General features: G+C 48.7%; 1 long non-coding RNA gene across 4 annotated transcripts; it reads right to left on the reverse strand.

Moving 5' to 3' along the window:
* Nucleotides 1-1795: 1795 nt before the first annotated feature.
* On the reverse strand, nucleotides 1796-10428 carry LOC144299494 (uncharacterized). Of its 4 annotated transcripts, none has more exons than XR_013366198.1 (5): nucleotides 10125-10428; nucleotides 9631-9851; nucleotides 7726-7810; nucleotides 2961-3065; nucleotides 1796-2537 (listed from the first exon to the last, which is right to left on the reverse strand). It is a non-coding gene; the product is annotated as an uncharacterized LOC144299494 (long non-coding RNA). The 4 variants fall into 4 exon arrangements; XR_013366197.1 differs by having other exon boundaries at nucleotides 7692-7810; XR_013366196.1 differs by lacking the exons at nucleotides 1796-2537; nucleotides 2961-3065; nucleotides 7726-7810 and adding an exon at nucleotides 7835-9204.
* Between the last annotated feature and the right edge of the window lie 10133 nt (nucleotides 10429-20561).

Below are 20561 nucleotides of genomic sequence, written 5' to 3' on the forward strand. Positions count from 1 at the left end.
TGTATCCATGCATGCATACATGCACCATTCACACAAATACTTACATACATACATCGTGTGTCCATCCATCCATTCACTCAATCATCCAAACTTCCACCCATCCATCGATCCATTCATATATACATACACCCATCCACACACTTATCCATCCATGCATCCATCCAAATACCCACTCATCTATTCATATCTATACCCTTCCATTGATCTATCTATTCATCTGCTTTTTTGCAAGGCCCTCAGAGACAGAAGACCGTTGTTTATTCCTTTAAGGAGCTCACTGTGTAGTGAAAGACAAGATAACAGATATTTCAGTAGGGTGCGCAGACTCCCATGATAGAAAGTAAAGAGACAGAAGTGAGAATGGAAGAAAAGATGTCTATGACAATAGCTTCTAATAGATCACTCCTGTGTGCCTGGGTCATTGCTTACACTGCACATCGACTTTATGAGCTGGATATTATAATCCTCATTTTGATGATTAGGAACTTGAGGCGTAAAGAGGTTCAGTAATTCTCCCACATTCTTACAGCAAGTAAGTAGCACAGCCAAGGCTTAAATACCTTTCCCTGAAAGCCCAAGCCCCTCACCCTAATCACCCATCCATTCCAATGGAAGGAGCAGGAATACAAATAAAGACAGAAACATAAAGAATTCATCAGAAGCCGCCCAGAAGGGGACCTCTAAAAATCTATCTTGTCACAGCGACAGGTGAAAGACCAATTACTTTTTAAAGGAATGGCAACTCTAACACTTTTAGTGAATAGAATAACGGACTCCTAAAGATGTTCACATCCCTTGAACCTATAAACATGTTACCTGACATGGTCAACGGGACTTTGCAGATGGGATTAAGTTTAGAATCTTGAGAGGAGGGGGATAGTCCTGGATTGCTCAGGTGGGCCCATGTATCACTAGGTCCTTAAAGAGGAAGGAAAGAGGGTCAGAGTCAGGGAAGGAGGTTTGTAGATGGAAGTGGAGGTCAGAGTGATGCCAAGATGCTCGTGGTGGTCCTGAGCCGAGGTGGACTCTAGAAGCTGGGAAGAGGCAAGTAAATGGAGTCTTCTCCGGAACCTCCAAAATGAGCACAGACAAGCAGACACATTGATTTGAGCACAGTGAAACTGGTCTCAGATTTCAGACCAGAAAACTGTACGATAACTAGTGTACCTTCTATTAAGCAACTAAGGTTGCAGTAACTTGTTATAGCAGCAATAGGGGTATATTTTGGGATATATTGCCATTATCAGCATCGTCTTCCCCAAGAGTCAAGAAATTCTTTCTTATATTTAACAGCAGTGCTCAAAAAACCCTTCTGATTTGGTTTCTTAGAACATAAATACTGAATGATGATTTTTATAAGAGCTTTATGGAGGTATAATTCATATACCATATAATTCATCCATTTAAAGCATACAATTCTGTGGGTTTTCATATATTCACAGATGTGAGCAACCATCACCACAGACAATTTTAGAAGCTCTTTGTCACTTCAAAAAGGAACTCTATACCCATTAGCCATCACCTTTTTTTAAAAACATTTTATTTATTGATTCATGAGAGACACACAGAGAGAGGCAGAGACATAGGCAGAGGGAAAAGCAGGCTCTCTGCAAGGAGCTTGATGCAGGACTCGATCCCAGGACCCTGTGGTCCACACCCTGACCCTGGGATCAACCCCTGAGCCACCCAGGTGCCCCAGCCATCACCTCTTAAGCCCCCAGCCCTCCTCCTAGTGTGAAGCAACCACTAAGACATTTTTACATCTGTATACATTTCCTTGTTCTGGGTGTTAAAAATGAATGGAATCAAATACTATGTGGTATTTTCTGACTGATTTCTTTCTCCTAGAGGAATATTTGCAAGGCTCACCCATGTTGTTGCACAAATTACTACTTTATTTTATTTTTTTAGGGCTGAATATATCCTGTTACGTGGATGTACCACACTGAATTTATCCATTCATCTACTGAAGACCATGGAGGTTGCTTGCACTTTTGGGCTGTTACGAACAGTGTTGCAGCACACATTGGTACAGGTTCTCGTGTGTGGGCAAGTGTTTTCATTTATTTGTTCCACTTGCAACACACGCATGGTATGCTCTGGGGTTTGGGGGTTGCCCTCAGCCTGGCCCCTCACAGTAATGACAGTGAACCTTCACAGCGAGCTCCCCTTTGCCAGGTGTCCTTGCAGGTGCCATCAGGCATGGGGCATGCGGAGCCCACAGTGGGGAAAGCAGAGTGAGTGTGTCAGCTATGGTGATGCCATCGAGAGCTGTGAGCATCCTGGCCTTGGAGCCTCCTGCCTCATGCACCAGAACCCAACGTGTCACTCCCGTCAGCAGGGAAGCATTCAAGAAACAAGGCAGGGGCCCTTGGTTGGCAACTGCCCCAGCTCCACCAATGCACACACATGCACACACACACACACTGCCACCAGGAACCAGCCATTGTGCCATACGGTTGCCGAACTTTACCCAGTGCATATGTGAGTCCACAAGAGCAAGCGATGCCTTCCCAAGTCCTACTGACAGCAGTTTTCTTTTGGAGGGGCCAGCAAGGGGTGGCAGATGGATATTGTTGTTTTTCAGAAAGTCAAAAAAAAAAAAAAAAAAAACACAATCAACTGGCTGGGTTTGAAACAATGAGGATAAACATAACGCTGTCGGTGATGTTTTTCCCTTCCTTTGCTTGGACTTCTGTTGAAACCCAAATCTGAAATGACCCCAGATACAGGCATCCTGTAGGGGAGACAGGGTTTTTTCCCCTTTATTTGTTAAAAAAAAGGTAAAGAGAGCTTAAGATGGACCCTATATATCTGAGTCAGCTCCTGATGAAATCTCTGTGAGCCTGTGTACCTGTCCTCAGCGCTCCTACATAATCATAGTCATAATCGGTTCATTCCACGGATAATGACGTGTGGAAGTCCCGCCTTCCTTCCTGGCCAGGCAGAGGGGCGGTTACCTCCAAAGGGCCATTTGGTTCCTGGCGCCGGCAGGACAGGACTCCGTTTTGACTCTGCCTTTTACTGGCTGTGGCACATCATTTAACCTTTCTGAAGCTCAGTTTCTGGAAAACAAGGCATCATAACAATTGTTTTCATTCATTCATCCTGTTGCTTATTCAGTTCTTTTTTGAGCACTAACCCTGGGCTGGGTATTGTTCTAGGCACTGGAGATAGATCAGTACAAACAAACAAACAAACAAACAAAAATGAACAAACAGACACAGATTCCACCCTCACTCTTGTGCAAGATGACTGATCACAAACGTGATAAATAGGAAAACTGCATAGCAAGCCAAATAGGGGAAAAAACAAAGAAGGGAGACGGAAGTGTGTGCGTGTATGTGTGCGCACACATGCGTGCATGGGGGAGGGCATTGATGGAATGATCCGGAAAGGCCTCACTGAGAAGGTGATGTTTGAAAGAAGATCCAAGGGAGAGGTGAGAGCAAACCATGAAGATACCTGGTTGAACGTGTTCCAGGCAAAGGCAATAGCACCTCCAAAAGCCCTGAGGTGGGAGTGTGCCCAATGTGTTAGAGGTACAGCAGGGAAACCAAGAGTGGGGGGTGTGTATGTTTACGGAGTGGGGTCAGAGAGAGAACTTTATAAAGTAGTCCTGAGAATTAAATCATTGTATGGCCCATTTACATAATAGATATACAATGACTAGATTTTAGATGGTGAACCCATGCAAGTGAATGAGCCGGTCAATAGATATCTCATTTATCCATCAGGACAATAGCACTCAGAGAGGTCTACTGACTTATCCAAGGCCACTCAGCTGGCTTGTGAAGAACTTGTAGCTAGACTTCAGGACCCATGTTATTAGCTCAAGGTTTAATCTTCCCGAAATTACTGACACAGATAAAAATCCTGAGCTATGCCCTCCCCCAATCCATCTCTAAATGCCAGTGTTTGCCATTGTGAAACAAAGGTATCCTCTGAAACATCCTACAGCCACTGGACAGCCCTCCATCACAAAGACCAGTCCCAAATGTCAACAGTGTTGCAACTGGCTTAGGGGAAGAGCCCCAAATCTATTGTTGGGTGTTTTTTTTTTTTTTTTTCCCTCTTCAAACTCCCATTGTTTTAAACTCTACTTGGTGATTCTTAAGGGTGTGTGGGGAGCTGATAGTACAAGATTGAATGGGGGGTGGGACCCACTAGTCCCTCCACCCACCCTGGGGAGGGGGAAGGATCCTGGCTAGGACGAACTCAATCCTATTTCCCCTTCCAGGGATCTTTGTTGAAGGCATTAGCTTGGACTGGGGGGAAAGGGTGGAGCCAGGAGCCAGTGTAGTTTTCCAAAATAAAGTCATAGATAAGAGATTAAGATCCATGAGACTATTGCTTTGCTATTCACAGCACAAAAGCTTTATCCAGGGCTTCTCCTAGGCTTGGTAGGATAACAGATATTATCAGGGTAATACATGAAAATAATATTATCTGAGGTCAAGGAGGTATGTCCTCTCTTCTGCAAGGAGCTCAGCTCACCTCCATCCACAGTAGTCCATGCCCTTTCACAAAGACCAGGCTAGAGGGACAACTTATTAAGCCAATTTGAATGCAGGGACCAGAAACAGGAGCAGGTTGAATGGCATGCCCAGTGAGAGCACAATAAGGGCAATGAAGGCGACAGACTGGTTCTCTCCAGTCCCCGCTGGTTGCTCGTTCACTCATGCATTCTCTCATTCATATATTCAACAAATATTTCCTGGGTGCTCGTAACATGCCCAGTTCTGTGTCAGATCTTGGAGACTCTGTCCCCGACCTCTGGCCAAGAATATGTGGAAGGCAGGGCAGTAGAAGCTTCTGGAGTGCTATACTCTGTGGCCTTGTGTTGTATGAGCCATGGTAGGAGTTTGAGTTTTATTCCAGGATCCACCAAAGCCACTACAAGGTTGAAAGGGGAATGACACAATCCTGTCTTGGTTTTCCAAACCTCCCTTGGATGGGAGATGTGAAGATGGTGCAGGGAGACCAGAAGGAAGGTCTTTCCCCAATGAGCCAGCCTGCCAGTGACCCCAGGGGATCGTTCCTGGTGCCAGGACTGCAGAGAGGAGCTCCCCCCTGGCCAGACCTGGGCACCCAGGCTGACACATTCTCCCAGGCAGCGCTCCAGGCTCTGAGCCAGGGACCGGTTCCTCTCGCAGGTCCACTGGCTCCAGGGGACAATGCTGACATCCTGGCTGCCCCGTGACTCAGGGTAAAGGGCCTTTCCCTTTCTGGAAAGATAGCCCAGTTTTTAAGGAGGATTAGGCGTCAATGGGAGAACACGTTGACGTCAGAGCCAAGGCACCGTGAGAGTTCTCCTGGTTGAGTCCTCGCCAGGGAAGGGATCACAGGCCTGAAACTTATAGCGTGTCAGGTGGGGCTCATGCCAGACACTCAGCCTATAGAAGCCCTCGTTAAAACTTACAACGTATCTTCTGATCACCTCCTGTACCACATGTGAATGAGCATTGCTCAAAGAATGAGAATAAAAGACATTGAGCACTAAAACTATTTAAAACCTATTTTCAATTCAGTTTCTTCTTAATATCATCAGTCAGTGCTCTGAAGGAAGGAAGTGCCATCTTAAGGATGAAGAAACAGAGTGGGAGGAGTGCAGTGGAATGCCCAAAGTCACACAGCTAGGAAGCTGGGAATCCAGGAATTCAAATTCAATCTAAGTATAATATTTGATCTCCTGTTGCTGCCCAGATTTTCAAGGCTTGTGAGACTTTATACGCAAACATTTAAGATTATAGATACTAAAACTTCTTCAAATTCAGGACGTTGGAATTATCAAGAGTTACAATCATCTTTTTTTTTTAAAGATTTTATTTATTTATTTATTACTGAGAGACACACAGAGAGAGGCAGAGACAAAGGCAAAGGGAGAAGCAGGCTCCCTGTGGGGAAGCCCAATGTGGAACTCAATCCCAGGACCCTGGGATCACGAGCCCAAGACAAATGCTCAGCCACTGAGCCACCCAGGTGTCCCTAACCATCTTTCTACATCATTTTCCAAATTTCTCAAAAAAAAATAATAATAATAATAACTGGCCAGTAGCTTTGTAGCCAAGAAAGACTACTGCAGCATGTACCAGTGGCTGAGTAAGTGTGGTGTGCTCCTGTGTTATATGGTGTCCCTCCCTTGATGCTCAGATCCACGCTGTGAAGTCAGCATTGTTCTTATTCCCATTTCACAGGTGAGAAAATCAAGACTCAGTGGCTCGGAGAGGCCTCCTCGCTGGGAAGTGGCAGAGCCACAGTTTGAAGTGAAGTCTGGCGGACTCCAAAGCACTCAGAGAACACAGCACTGTCTCCGTCCCTGCCCACACGGCAGGCTTCACTCTCCCTGGGCCGAGGCAGCCCTGACAGCTGGAACCAGCCTGAGGGACATGGGCAAGGCCAGAGCACCTGTGCCCACCGCCTTTCTTTCCCAGCAGGAAAATAGCTGGGCTTTTATGCAGCACCAGGCAAGGACCAGGGGCTCTTGACTTGACCTTGGGAGCTCTCAATACCAACAGGCTTTTCTCTCGCTTCCCAATCCTTTCAGACCTCTACTCTCTGAAAACTCCGGCTCCGTGGAAGGTCACACAGACAAAGGCATCCACCAAGTGCTTTCAAGAAGGGTGTGCCAGGATTTTCCTTGAAGCAGCCAGAGCCATCATCTTAAACTGATGCAAGATTTGACTCCCTCCTCTGCCTAAAGCCTCTGCATTTGATTGTTTGGGTTATTTGTGTGTGTGTGTGTGTGTGTGTGTGTGTGTGTGTGTTTAAGGTTTTATTTATTTACTTAAGAAGTGGGGAGAGACAGAAGGAGAATCTCAGGCAGACTCCATGCTGAGCACAAAGCCCAACCTGGGCTTGATCTTACCACCCTGAGATATGACCTAAGCCAAAACCAAGAGTTGGACACCTAAGTGCACCACCCAGACACCTCTGATTTTTTTGTTTTTTAGGTTTCTTTTTCATCAGAACCAAATTCTCTTAGAAGCCCCTCCTGACTTGGCCTGGCCGAAACTCCTACCCTTCTTCCCCTCACTGGTCTGTACACTGACTGTCCTCTCTGTCCATTCTTCACTGGCTGCATCTCCTCCCCAGCTTTGATCGGGCTGGCAACAGGGAGCCATGTAAGGTTTCAGAACAGAAGAGCGTACAACAGAATGAACACCTTTACTGGGTTCCTACGATGGGGCTGCCAGCATATGGCATTTAGTTCAATCCTCTCGGTCACTCTCTTACATTGTTTTATAGATAAGAAAACAGATCTAAAGAGGAACCAAGTGCCCCTGACCCAAGGCTAGCCAGTTTCCAAGGACAGAGGGATTTAGACTCTCGCCCACGGCCTTCCTGGCTCCCTTCCCCTCTCCATGTCCTTGGCCAGAGCCTTTGGAATCAGGAGCTCAGGAAACTGTTGGAAGCTCAGCTCTGGGGTCATTTGCTCATCCCCATGGAAGCTGGAGGCCTTCACAAAGTATCAGTAACCTCCCAGGATCCAGAGCACACCAAGGATTGGGGCTTCTTGTGCTGCCAGCCAACTGACTGCGGCATCAGAGCAAAGGCCCCAAGGAGCATAAATCTGTCCAGTGTATCTGGGGATTAAGGGCCTTTCAGCCTCCCTGCTACCTGTCATTACAGCCCCCCAAGGGGAGGAACCCTGGGGAGAGGGAGAAGGAAGGATCCGGCCAGCCGCTGACCTGGGAGTCTTGTCGACACATTTTATGGCCCTACCTTGGGCCTCCCAGACAACTGCTGCTTGATCTCTATCAACCCTGGCTCCAAGGGCAGCTGTCCTTCTGCGTTATCTGCAGATCAGCTTAAAAAAAACAAGAAAAAACAAGGCTTCAATTCCCACCCAGGGCTTGTTGGTGGATTAAGGCAGGAGTCCCAGACATCCCTCTGGGGGCCCAAAGGGAAGTCCACAGGGCAGAGAAGGTGTGTGACCTCTGATGGAGCCATCCTCTGACCTCGACAAGTCCAGAAAACACCACCCAGCCTGCTAGATGCACGCCGGAGTGCGCAGGAGAGGCCTCTGCTCTCTCTGAATTCCAGAAGGCCAGCATGAACAGATGATTCCAGCTGTCACCCAACCACAGGGGACCCAGCAGATCTCCAGATCTGGGCCCGGTGAGGGTCTCTACCCCAGAGGTGACAAACTTTCTGCAAAGGGCTGGAGAGTACATATATCCAGGTTTGTTGCAGTAGTGCTGCTGCTAGAGCACAAAAGTAGCCACAGACCGCAGGGGAAGGAATGAGCAGGGCTGTGTGCCAGCCAAACAGGTGAGGGCCTCAGGTCACCCCCGAGGCCATAGTCTGCGAACCTCTGCTTCATAAAGTGTGTAGGATCCTCAAAAGCCTGGATCCGCATCTCCTGAGTTATGTCCAAGGTCAAAAGAAGGCCCTTGATAAAGGGAAGATTTTCCCAGAAAAGATGAATGACTATGGCTTTGCATCCTTCTTACGACCAACGTTCCCTGGGTCAGGTTGAAAACATGTACATCTCTCCCCCAACCAGAATCCAGAAGTGTAGGGAGTCGCAAGGGCTGTTGACTGTGGCATCGCCAGTGTCTAGGAAATGCCTAGCACCCAGTGGGAGCTCAACTAAATAATTGTTGAAGGGTGAATATGCTGAGCTTCCGGCTATCACCCAAAACATTCTGGGCAGGCCCTTTTCACCCATTCACCCTTGCTGCTCCAGCCTGGCATGTCCCAGGAGCTTAGACAAGGAGTTAGACTGGATCCTCACAAGTGGCAGTAGTCCTGGGTCCTGGGGAAGGCCACTTAGGCAAAGCTAGAAATGTTTTTTCCCTGTCTCCTTTCACTAACCTAGCTGCTAGGCCCCATCCCGAGATGTAGATTGGTAAGTAGGAAACGCCCTAGTGGACATTTGCGCATGAATCATTCTGTGTGAATCTTCCATCTTTAATTACTTAGTAAAAGCAGACCAGATTTTCCTAATCGGTAACAGGAAATGTGTGTTACTATTGTAATTATTAAAAAAGGAAAAAAAAAAAAAAAAAAAAAAGCAAACAACTCTTCCTGTGCAAACTCGGATAGAAAACCAAGAAGTTTCCTCCAGGATGCTTGATCGGATTTCTCAAACTTCAGAGAGGGCAAGCACACCGTTGCTGGTTAAAAAGACCAGGCCCCAGGCCCATCTGGGGTGGTGCCTTTGAATCTGCATCTGGGAGACCTGTCCCCAGGTGAGTCCTGCAAGTGAAACTGGACCACACTTAGAGAGAACACTACTCTAGCCGATGCCTTTGATTGGCTTCTGCCAAATGTTGTAGCTTTTGAGGGGACAGTCCAAGACATCAGGGCAACCCCCCCCCCCACCCCGCGCCCCGAAAGAATCGACATTTTTGAGAAGGACCATGGACATGCTGTGGCTGTTCTGTAGGAATCTAGCCTGTGAATTACCTGCGAAGGCCTTTGACCCTTCCGGGTTTCCCCCGGCTTATCTGCCAGTTTGCCTATTTGCTCTGTCTCCAAAGTGTACAGAGGTGCCTCTAACTCCAAAGCATCTTAAGCTGTTTAATTACACTAATTGCCACCCCGGGCTATAAATTTTATGTTAATGCTCTACCAGGTGATTCACGTGGTAAATTACACACTTAAGACTTTCCCAAGGCTTACCTTCAAACCCTAAGCTCATTCAAGACACTAACACCCACGCCCCCAGAGCCGCAGCAGCCGGAGAGGGTAGAGATAGGCCTGGGGACCTCACACAACGTCTCCTCGAATCCCTCCACCTCAGTGTTCTCCTTGTCATCTGTTCTTGGGCAGCGCGAATCTCCTTCCCCTGTAGCAAGCAGGGCTCCACCTGTAGACAGATGTCCCGGCCGAGTCACCAACACCTGGGGACAGATTGTAGGCCACACAAGAGGAAGGAAACAGACAAAGGATTCACCCTTCCCCTCTTAACAGGTGTCTCCTACCCATTTCTCCTTATTCCACATGTTACGTGGCCGAGGCCTCCAGATTAATCTTCCTAAAGCGCTCCTTTGATCACACTACAACTCAGACATCTTCCATGGCTCCCACTGGCCACAGTTTTAACCTGCTAGCCGTTCAGCTAACTTTCCCAGTCCAGTCCTGCTCTGGTTATCTATTGCTACAGAGCAAATCACCTCAAACTTAATGAAACAAAATAACTTTCAATCTATCCTTCTCTCTCTAGGAGGCGCCTGGGCTCAGCAGGACGGTTTGTGCACAGACTGTCCCAAGTCACGGAAGGCAGATGGTGGCTGCAGCTGGAGTCATCCTGAAGGTTTCTTTACTCATGCATGTGGCACTGGGGCTGGGAAAACTTTATCAGCTCAGGCTCCTTGGGCATCTCTCCCTGTTTTGAGGTCTCCACACGTTCCCTCCAGCCTGGAAGCTTTGGAACACACCCAGAGCTCCAAAGGTGAATGTCTGAAAGGAGAAAGTCAGATGGAAGTTGCATCTCCCTTTATGACTTAGCCTCAGAACACACACAGCATCAGTTCTATGGGCAATCACCAGGATCACCCATTCCTAATCCAGTGGAATGAACACCTACTTCTTGATAGGAGAAGTATCAGAGAACTCATGAATGTATTTTAAAAGCACTTTGGGCCCCAAATTCCTGTTTCAATTAATGGGCCAGGATCTCCTCTTTCAAGTGAGCCATCTGCCTTCCAATTAACCTGCTTTATTCGTTATTTTAAAAACACACTCCAAACTTGATCACTCTGTGCCTCCGTTTACCCCATTATCTCTGCAAGGAATACCTCCATTGTGCTCTCTTGACCCTACAAGCCATCTCACCCACAAATCTCCCCTCACAAGCCCCGTCTCTTTCTTGTGCCAAGTATGGTTCAGTGGCCAATTAGTTACCCTCGGTAACATCTCTTCTATCCCGCCCCTTGATATTGGACTTCAGTCTTTCAGCATCTAATTTCTTATATGCAAATACTTTATCTCCCTTGTTGCCTGGCTAAGTCTTGACCATAAGCACCATCTAATGGGCACTTCCTATGATCCAACACAGCACTTGGTCTTTTGCCAGCACTAACTCACCTATTCCGGATGACCAGCTCGAAAGACAAGGATTTGTATCTCATTTTGGTGATAGGAAGCGAAGGCATCCACAGGTTGCCTGACCCAGCCAAGCTCACATAAGCTCAAAAGTAACAGACACACAACTCAGACCCATTTCTCTGTGTTCCAAAGCCTGACCACTTATCCCCTTGGTGGATCCTTCTCTTGTGTTTATCTGATCACCTTCCGTCATCTCACTGAAGACAATCGAAGAGAACTGTCCATTTGATTTTATTCTTTCTACCTGGATTTGATTTCAATTTCTTTACCTGGCTGGGGCCTGTGTACAATGCCAGGCATAAATCTAGCACAAAGCAAGTTCTTAAGGATAAAGAAAAGTACATCCAGTTAATTTGTCTGGTCTGATGGAGAAGGAGGCTCAGTTGTGAGGATGCTAACACATGTTATGAAGACCTTGGAATTAATTACTGGGCCTTCTCCTGGTTTTTGAGTTGCCTTTTATTTTATTTCTTTTTAAAGATTTTATTTATTTATTTGAGAAAGAGAGAGCACAAACAGAGGTAGAGGCTGAGGGAGAGGGAGAAGTAGGTTCCCCACTGAACAGGGAGCCTGATGTGGGGCTGGATCCCAGAAACCTGGAATCATGACTCGAGCCAAAGGCAGAGGCTTAACCCACTGAGCTACCCAGGCGCCCCTTGAGTTGCCTTTATCACTCCATTCAAACTCTTCCCAACTACATTTTCTCACTCCTCAAAGACAAATGTCATATTCTACACTTTCTTTATTCTTCAGCTTTCCAGAGAAGACTTATAACCTCCCTGAGCCACCAACCTCTCTCCCCATCAATACCAGATCTGTGCCCCCATTATGCCCTGCTATGGGTTGAATTACATCTCTTAAAAAAGATATGTTGAAGCCCTAAGTCCAGATGGCTGTGAATGTGACCTAATCTGGAAATACGGTCTTTGCCGATGTAACCAAGATGAGGCCATAAGGAAGGCCTTGATCCAATGTGACTGATGTCCTTACAAAAAGATGAGAAGAAACACACAGGTAGAACAGTCATGTGACAACAGAGGCAGGGCTTGAAGTGATACAGCCAAGGATGATCCACCATCTCCAGAAGCTGGGAGAGTTAAGAATTCAAGAAGAGTCCAGGCTTCGGATAGAGGATGGCCCGAACTTAATTGAGGATTTTGGCCTCCAGAACTTAAAGAGAATAAATTTCTGTTGTCTTAAGCCCCCCAGCTTGAGGCAGTCTGTTGCAGCAGCCCCAGGAAATGAAAACACATCCTATCCTACAGTATTTTTATAATGGCCAGCTGCCAGGGAAGTGTCAACCCCAGGAGAGCATCAACCATGTCTTGCCTGCTGCCATACCCTCAGGAGCACATACGAGGTCCTCAATAGATAGTCCTTGCATGTGTATGTGAATGGAGGCTCCTTCACCCCATGTTAGTCTAGCATTATCAAGACTTGTCACTGTTGATGCCACCTCCAGAGCCACACAGCCATGGCACATCCCCTTTCTAGTGGATGGACTCCTCTCTCACGGGGACATGCAGTCAGGATTCTGAGTTCAGAAGGGCCCGGAGACTTGTGTCTTGTCCATCTCACTGTCTTGATCCCACTGCTAGTAGACACCCTGAGGATCGTCATGCCCTGGAGCTTCTCACCTCTCCCAAGAGCAATTAACTAATGGCTGGTTGGAGGTAATTAGACTCCTATCAGAGTTCAACAGCCAAGCCTTCTTCGGAAGTTTGAAAACAAAGATCACCTACAATGCACAGGCCTCAAACCCGGGGAAATAAATCTAAAAGCTCCATGTATTGAATCAAACTCCCTGCTTCGAATTGAAGAATGTGCAGGTTGCCGTTACAGCCTCCTGGCATTCTTATAGTAAGAACCGTATTCAGCCGCTAACCTTTCTCCTAAATTGTTCATCCAAGATAGGCCATTATTATAATGAAATACCTCGCCCGGGAATGTTCTTGGTTTCAGCTAAAAGGTTTTCTCTCTGACTCTGCGCTCACGGGCGCTGCCTTAATTTGGGGGAACTTCCCCCTTGGCTGTCTTGAAAGGACTTTGACAGGTCTCTTTATATTTTATTTGATTTGCTTCGTTTCGGCGTGTGGGTCAGCATGCCCCAATCCTAATGATGATGAAAACTGGAAAAGATGGAGCAGCCCCAAGAAAGGATTAAGGAAAGAGAGCCATCATTTTAGTGAGGGAGAAATGGGAGCAAAGCCTCAGATTCCAGAAGGTTCTGCATCCTTCCGCCTTCTAGGAGACAGAGAGAGCTGAAGGGAAGAGGTCAGACCTGGATGTTTGCAGCCTCTGGCCCCTCTGGGGCTCCCTGTATGAACTGTGTTTTTGTTTTTGTTTTTTATTCCACCATTTTTTATTTAGTAGGGACTGTGAATTCTTGTGGCCATTGCGCAGGGCTGTCTCAGGAGGGGCTGACTCTCAGAGAAGTGGCAAAGTTCAGTACTAAATTCTGAAATGCTCAGAGCTCACACTTAAGGCAGACTGGATGATTGGACGCCTTGTCAGGCCTAGAGGAATAAAGTGCTGTCATGCCAGTTGGCCATCTGAGATCCTGTTAGTGCGGCGACTGTGTCTTCCTCTCTGCCGGTATACTTCCCAGAGGTCTCAAACTGGCTGTCCCAGGGCCAAATCTGGAACCCCTCCCCCCGTGTGTTTAATCTAACCAGTGCTTGTTGGTTTTGTACTTAATGCTTTTTGTTAGTGAGTAGTGAAGATAAAGAAAAATGGGAAATTTCACATTAAAATATTCAGTTCCGGGGCAGCCCAGGTGGCTCAGCGGTTTAGCACCTGCCTTCAACCAGGGTCTGACCCTGGAGACCCGGAATCAAGTCCCAAGTCAGGCTCCCTGCATGGAGCCTGCTTCTCCCTCTGCCTGTGTCTCTGCCTCTCTCTCTCTCTGTCTATCATAAATAAATAAATAAAATCTTAAAAAAATATTCAGTTCCTCTAAAAAAAAATATCAGATATTTGGGTCCACTAGGCTGGTATCTCCTGCCCGCTGTTAGATGGGGAATGCCCACCTTTGGCCCCTCACTCCCTTTTCTGACATGCGCAGCTCTGGGACCACCCTGCCATCACCACCACTAGGCGATCCTGCCCTCCTACTTACTCTAGGGTAATAAATCCAAGTCGCCCTTTGCACAAATATTCTCCCCTACTCCCAGACAGGGAAAAAACCAGAATCCCTCCCGGTCCTCCTGTAGGATTGGTTTCATCTGCCTAACTCATTTGAGTAAAATAGACTCTTCTGGGTTACCCAAATAACTCCATTTGTTTTTTATGACTTAACACAGATGTCACTTCCTCTGTGGAGCCTTCCCTGATCGCTCCTCCCTCCCACCCCTGCAGGGTAAGTTAAGCACCCTTGCTGTGTTGCTGTCATTAACGGTCAGCTTCCTCCATCCACACTCTTACTACCCTGCATTGTAATATCTCGTTTCTTCTCGGTCTCCCGGGCTGGGCACTAGCTCTGTGTAGGCAGAGGCTTCATCTGAGCTCTGCAGACTCAGCGTGAAGTTTGGAGTTCGGCACCTAGGAGGGTCTGGAAGTATTTGCAGAATAGAGAGAGAATGGGACAGAAAGGAAGAAAGAGCTGCGTTGCTCAGGACAGTCAGATGCTGACAGCGGGAATGCATAAAAAAAATGGCCATAATAGTAACAGCACCTAATGCTTATTGGCGGGCTTTGTATGTGAATCTCCTACAGGTTAATTCATTTAGACTCAGTTTAGTCTTCTGGGAAGGAGACAACCAGATGGAATCAGTCAAGAGATTTATCTAGGGATGCGTGTAAAGGATCCAGGGGGCAGGGAGCAGGAGGTGAGCATTCAGACTATAGCAGACTGTACTCTGGGGAAGGCTCGAGTCCCTCTTCCAATGCCCAGTGATCAGCTGTGGACAGTCCCGGGACAGTGTGACCACCGTGCTGGAAACTGGGGTGGGTCAGCAGGAGACTCTCTGGCCCAGCTCCCCCTCCCCCCTGACCCGTGGTACCTACTTAATATTCAGGATAACTCCTGGGGAGCCACTGATACTATTGCTGTGTTCCAGAGGAGCAAAGAGGAGGCCCCTCCAGGGCCAGCTAAGTGGGGTAAGTTGGCCCAAGGTCATGCACACACGTGCATGCACACAAACACACACGCACACCTCTGAAAGATGGTAGCCGATATCACTACCAGGTCAGGCTGGCTCCCAAAGGTGTGTAGCCCCTCTGTTCCAGCATCCCATCGGGGGGCTGGGAGAAAGACAGTGAAGCCTTAGAGTGGCTTATTAACGACATCTCTGGGCCTGTGCGCCCTGGACGCATTACATCTTCGCACCCCTCTAACCTTCTGTGAAGACACCTGCCTTCCCTCATGTCAGGGAAGAGGACACTGAGGCGCAGAGAGAGGAAGACGTGGCAGGGCGACGCAAGTTCTGGGAGGCCCTGCTCCCTTCCCGGCTCGGGCTCGGCTGACTTCAGCAGAGCAAATGAAAAGAAAGGTTTGGCGTACAGATTGTGCGAACAACAGCATCTCTGCAAAATGTTAGTTTTTATTGATCTGCAAACTTCGGCTGTTCCAAAGCAGCAGCGTGGGGAAGACGCAAGTGCCCGGCGCAGCGCCCGCCCACCCCAAGGCTGTGGATGGCAAGGCGGGGGCGGGGGTGTGCAGAGCAGGTGCCAGTCGGGCGGGCGGGAGGCCGCGGGGCGGGGGGCCGGGGGGTGCGAGCGCCCCGCGTGCGGAGGCGAGGCCGCGCCCCCGCGCCCCCGCGCTCCGTGCCTGCCGCCGCCACCCGCCCGGCCGGCCCCGCAGCGGCCTCCGCAGACTCGGCGGCGCCAGCGCACCTGCAATAAGGCCCCGCCGCCGCCGCCTCGCGCCCAAGGCCGCCCGCCCGCGCGCCGCTGATAAGACGCGGGGAGGGGGCGCGGGGCAGGGGCAGGGGCGGGGCGGGGCCCCGGGGCTCCTGGTCCCCGTCCCCGTCCCCGCGCCGCGCGCTCCTGCCCGTGCGCCCTGCGGGGGCCCTGCCGGCCTCCTCCCGCCTGTGCGCGCGTGCGCGTGTCCCCGTCTCTTCCTCCCTCCTGCCTCCTGCCCTTGGGGTCCCTCCCAGCCCTTTCTGTCCACGCTGCCCTCTCTGGCTCCCACCGTCTCCGGTTTCTCTCGGTCCCCTTTTTGGTTTCTGTCTCTGTCCTCACCGTGAGTCCCTATCTGGGTGCGCGCGTCCCTCTCCGTTGCACCACGGCCTGCCTGCCTGCCTGCCTGCCTGCTGGAGCTGGGTCCCCCCAGCCAGCGCGGGCAGGACCAGCTGTACCCCTGGAGCGGGCTCAGCAGGTGTCCTGACATCGGCGGGCAGGGCTGTGCTCACCTGGGCTCCTTTCATCTGAGGCTCTCTGCGCACTTCACAAACAGTCATTAAGGCCCGCCTGGGGGCAGGTCAGGGAATATCGCGGCCTGGGCCTGCCGTTATCTTCATTATTAATATGCACCCCCCTCTCCCGTAAATGAGTTTAGTGCTGGAGACAGAATCCCCGCTGACGCCCAAGAGATTAAGGTCTCTCGGGGTTGCACGGGCCAGAGATGACAAACTGATAGAGCAGGGACCCGAGTTTCTGCAGCTTCCTCCCTGCAGCGTGGGCCTCTGCCAGGAGCTTGGAGGCCGCTGGCAGGTTACCCCGGGAGGAGGCTGGATTTCTCAGAATGGATCCTGGCCCCAGAGGTCTGTCCTGAAGGGTCCCCTGCCTTCCAGGAGAGGCGAGCAGGGATCCAGCGGGCCCCTAGCTTCTCTGCCTTTGGCTAAATCAGAAGCGGCAGAGAGAAGACCAGCAACATGGGTTTTACTTCTGTATTCATTTATCTGATCAAGTGGTGCATCCAGGTTAACAGCGAGCGGCCCATGCACGCTTGCGGAGCTCAGGACCTGGATCCAGGGCCAATCCCCTGGGCACAGAAGGCCATACCCAAAGCACATTCATTAAGCAACAGAGAATCTGCTGCAGGAGGCCAATTCGGGGCCAACCAACTTGTCCCCCCCCACCGCCACCTCCCCCAGACTCCCAAAAAGGGACATTTCTGTTACCTATTTTGGTGGCAACAGTCAACAACTGATGCCTATTGTTTTTTGTTTTGTTTTGTTTTGTTTTTGGCTTTCACCTAAAACCATTTTTTTAATTTATTTTTTATCGGTGTTCAATTTGCCAACATATAGAATAACACCCAGTGCTCATCCCGTCAAGTGCCCACCTCAGTGCCCATCACCCAGTCACCCCCACCCCCCACCCACCTCCCCTTCCACCACCCCTAGTTCTTTTCCCAGAGTTAGGAGTCTATTGTTTTAAGCACACCTCCTGTAAGTAAAGAAAGTGTTCTTTGGAGCCTCCAGGATGGTGTGAATGGGGAGCAAAGTGATAAGGACAGAATGTTGTGGCCATCTGTGGGCTTTTTTCCAGCTCAGCTCCAGTATCCCAAGTTACTGATTCTAATGCTGTCACTAAGAGGCCTTTACTGTGTGACCTCAGGCAAGTCGCTTGCCCTTTCTGGACCTTATCTCTAAAACAAGATCAAAAGATTTCTTTGGCTCCTTCAAGTCTCTGGCCAGGCAGTTTCTATATCCTGACCTCACACAAACATCCCATAGGAATGACCTAGAATAAACGTTTATTCCAGAGTGACAGGCCACACTCCCTGTCCCAAACCCTTGTTTGGTTTTGTGCCTATTTTTTAATCTATGGGAAGGGACTCTTCTCTCTCTCTCTCTCTCTCTCTCGTTTAAATAGATAAATCCAGTGAAATGCTATATTTTATTTTAAAGACTCATGCTAGGATATATTTTCAATGTGAAAAGACTCTTGCAATCTGCTGTTCACGGGTAGCAAATACTACAGTCTATACCGGTGAGGAGCTGAAAGGTTTAAATATTCTTAGAAATTGTTTTCTTATCATTCCCAGATATTTAAGAGAGATTTTTAATAGCATCACTTACTGTGACCATCACTGAAGAGAACTTCACCTTTTTGCATTGCAGAAATAGTTCCACTAATAACAAAATAAAGCAAAGTGTTAATTGCAGAATCTAACTGCTGGGTAGACAGATATTGACTAAAGTTCTATCCACTCTTCTGTTTGCTCAAACATTTTTATAATACATTCTAGGATCGGAAGTATAGAATGTCAACCAGCACCGCTCCTGTTCTTGTGTATAAAACAAAGTTTTTATTGCTAAAGATGAGGAGCTGACTAATAGCTAAATTACATGAGGCATCTGGGTGTTCAGTGGCTCTTTTTTGAGGAAAAAGAGATGCCGCCTGCCTGGCGTCCCAAAGCTAGCCTAGAGGAGCCGCAGCAGGGGCCTGGGGATCAAAAAACCTGGAATCTGATTACACGGGGGTCACTGAGTCACGCTCTGACCTTAGGTAAGTAGGCTCACCACTCAGTGTGCTGTCTTTCCATCTGTGAGATGGGAATGATAACGCAGGGCCGTTGGGACAAGCCAGCAGATAACTTCCAGAAAGCCCTTTGAGCTTCTTGGAAATAGCATGCAAGATATGATTAGGCGCCAGTGTGCTGCAGGGAACTGTGCCCGCCCGATGGCAACTGGAATGATCCAAGCTCACTCTGGGCAGACGTGGTCATCGGGCTATAAACAGAGCTTGTCATTTCTTCCACCTGGCATTGTTCATCTGTCCCTCCCACCCGTTCCTTCCCTCTCCCTCTCCCTCTCCCTCTCCCTGTCCCATCCTCCCCCCCATATACCCTTCCCCCAACTACTCCTATTGCCTGCTGTTTCTGGAAGCTCCTCTTATCATACTGACCTCCACAGTCTTGCTCATGTCATCCCCCACACTGAACCCGCAGTGCCCTCTCCTCCTGAAACCTACTGCCCTCGGTCTGGTCCCTTCTTACAGTAGTGATGTCAAAAAGCACCGTACTTACTATTATAGCAACCTCCATGTTATTGGATAGGCTAGGTGCTTACTCTTCCTATCCCCTCTTCGACAGATTCTCTATAACACTAAAAACAAAAAAAAGGCAGCATTGGGCTCTGTGCCACATGGTCATTCAGAGATCCAGGCTCCTTCCATTTGATAGCTCTGCCCTTCCCTGTGTCACTGGAGTCTTCTTCATTTGGCAGGTGGATGGGAAAAGAGCGCAAAGAATGGTGTGAGAGGTTTTTAGGGGTCAGGCCTTCAAGTTGAGTGTATCACTAATGCCCACCAGTGAATGGCCATAAGCTTTGTCACACGGTCTTGTCGGACTCTCCTGGACACACCGGGAAAAGTAGTACAGCTTGAACCCCAAATGTTGGCGAGCATAGAGCAGGTTTAGCCACAAGGCATCAGGAATACATAGAGGGAGCAAAGAGATGGAGTTCTTCCGGAACAAGGAACAATATCAAGAGACAGTATTTTCAGAGCTGTGCAAGTCACTCCTGGCCCTAAGTAACCTCTCTACAACACACCAGCTGCAACTTCTAGATTCTTGAATAAAAATAAAAATATCTGCCCTGGAAGTCTTTACTCCCTGCTGGTGGATTTCCTTAGAGCAACAATAGCAAGACTACTTCCAAGTTTAAAACCTATCAATGACTCCCTAAGAAAAAATTATCCTCCCAGAGTGTTATGCCTACACTTTGGGACACGGCCCTGCTCACTCCTCTAACCTCATTTCCCATCATCACCACAGTGGAACCTCACCTGCCATGGGGTTACATGCAGTTTCCTGAACATACTATGTTCTTTCCCCTCCCTGGCCATGTGCACATGCAGCTCCCTCTACCTGGAATGCCTGTCATTGTCCCTGCCTGTGGCTAAAGAGCAAACTCCCCCTGTTCCTTTAGAACTCAGCCCAACACCAGGTTAAACCTTTCCCAAATGCCTTCGTAGGATCCCAGAGGATGTATGGCATTGTTATTGCTATGGGTTTGGGTTTTCCTCCAACAGAAACCTCCTACTCCCCGCTCTGGACTGCAGGCATAACCTCTTTGGAGGGCATAACCTCTTTGGAGGGAGGCTGGCATAGTGGGAATAGCAGTGTATATAGTCCTTCAGACTGGCTGGCCTCTTTCTTTCTTTCTTTTTTTTTTTTTTTTTTTAAAGATTTTATTTATTTATTCATAGAGACAGAGAGAGGCAGAGACACAGGCAGAGGGAGAAACAGGCTCCATGCAGGGAGCCAAAGTGGGACTCGATCACGGGTCTCCAGGATCACACCCCCGGCTGCAAGCAGCGCTAAACCACTGAGCCACCGGGGCTGCCCATGGCTGACCTCTTTCTACCCACTAGTTAGAGCAGCCACCTGCTATAGTAGCCATAGTTACTTTCCACTTCCTCCATTCTAGAAGGCCCCAGGTTTTCTTTCATCCTCTGCTAGACTACTCTGTAGCTTGGGAAAATCCTAATTGCTCAAAGCTAATCATGTAACCCCCACCTCCACCCCCTGCCAGTGATTGATTGAGGACTGATCATGTGACTCCATGACCAGACATCTTCTAAGAGCTACTTGAAAAGGCTTCTTTGTCCTT

Source organism: Canis aureus, chromosome 27, assembly GCF_053574225.1.
Source record: "Canis aureus isolate CA01 chromosome 27, VMU_Caureus_v.1.0, whole genome shotgun sequence".
NCBI lineage: Eukaryota > Metazoa > Chordata > Mammalia > Carnivora > Canidae > Canis > Canis aureus.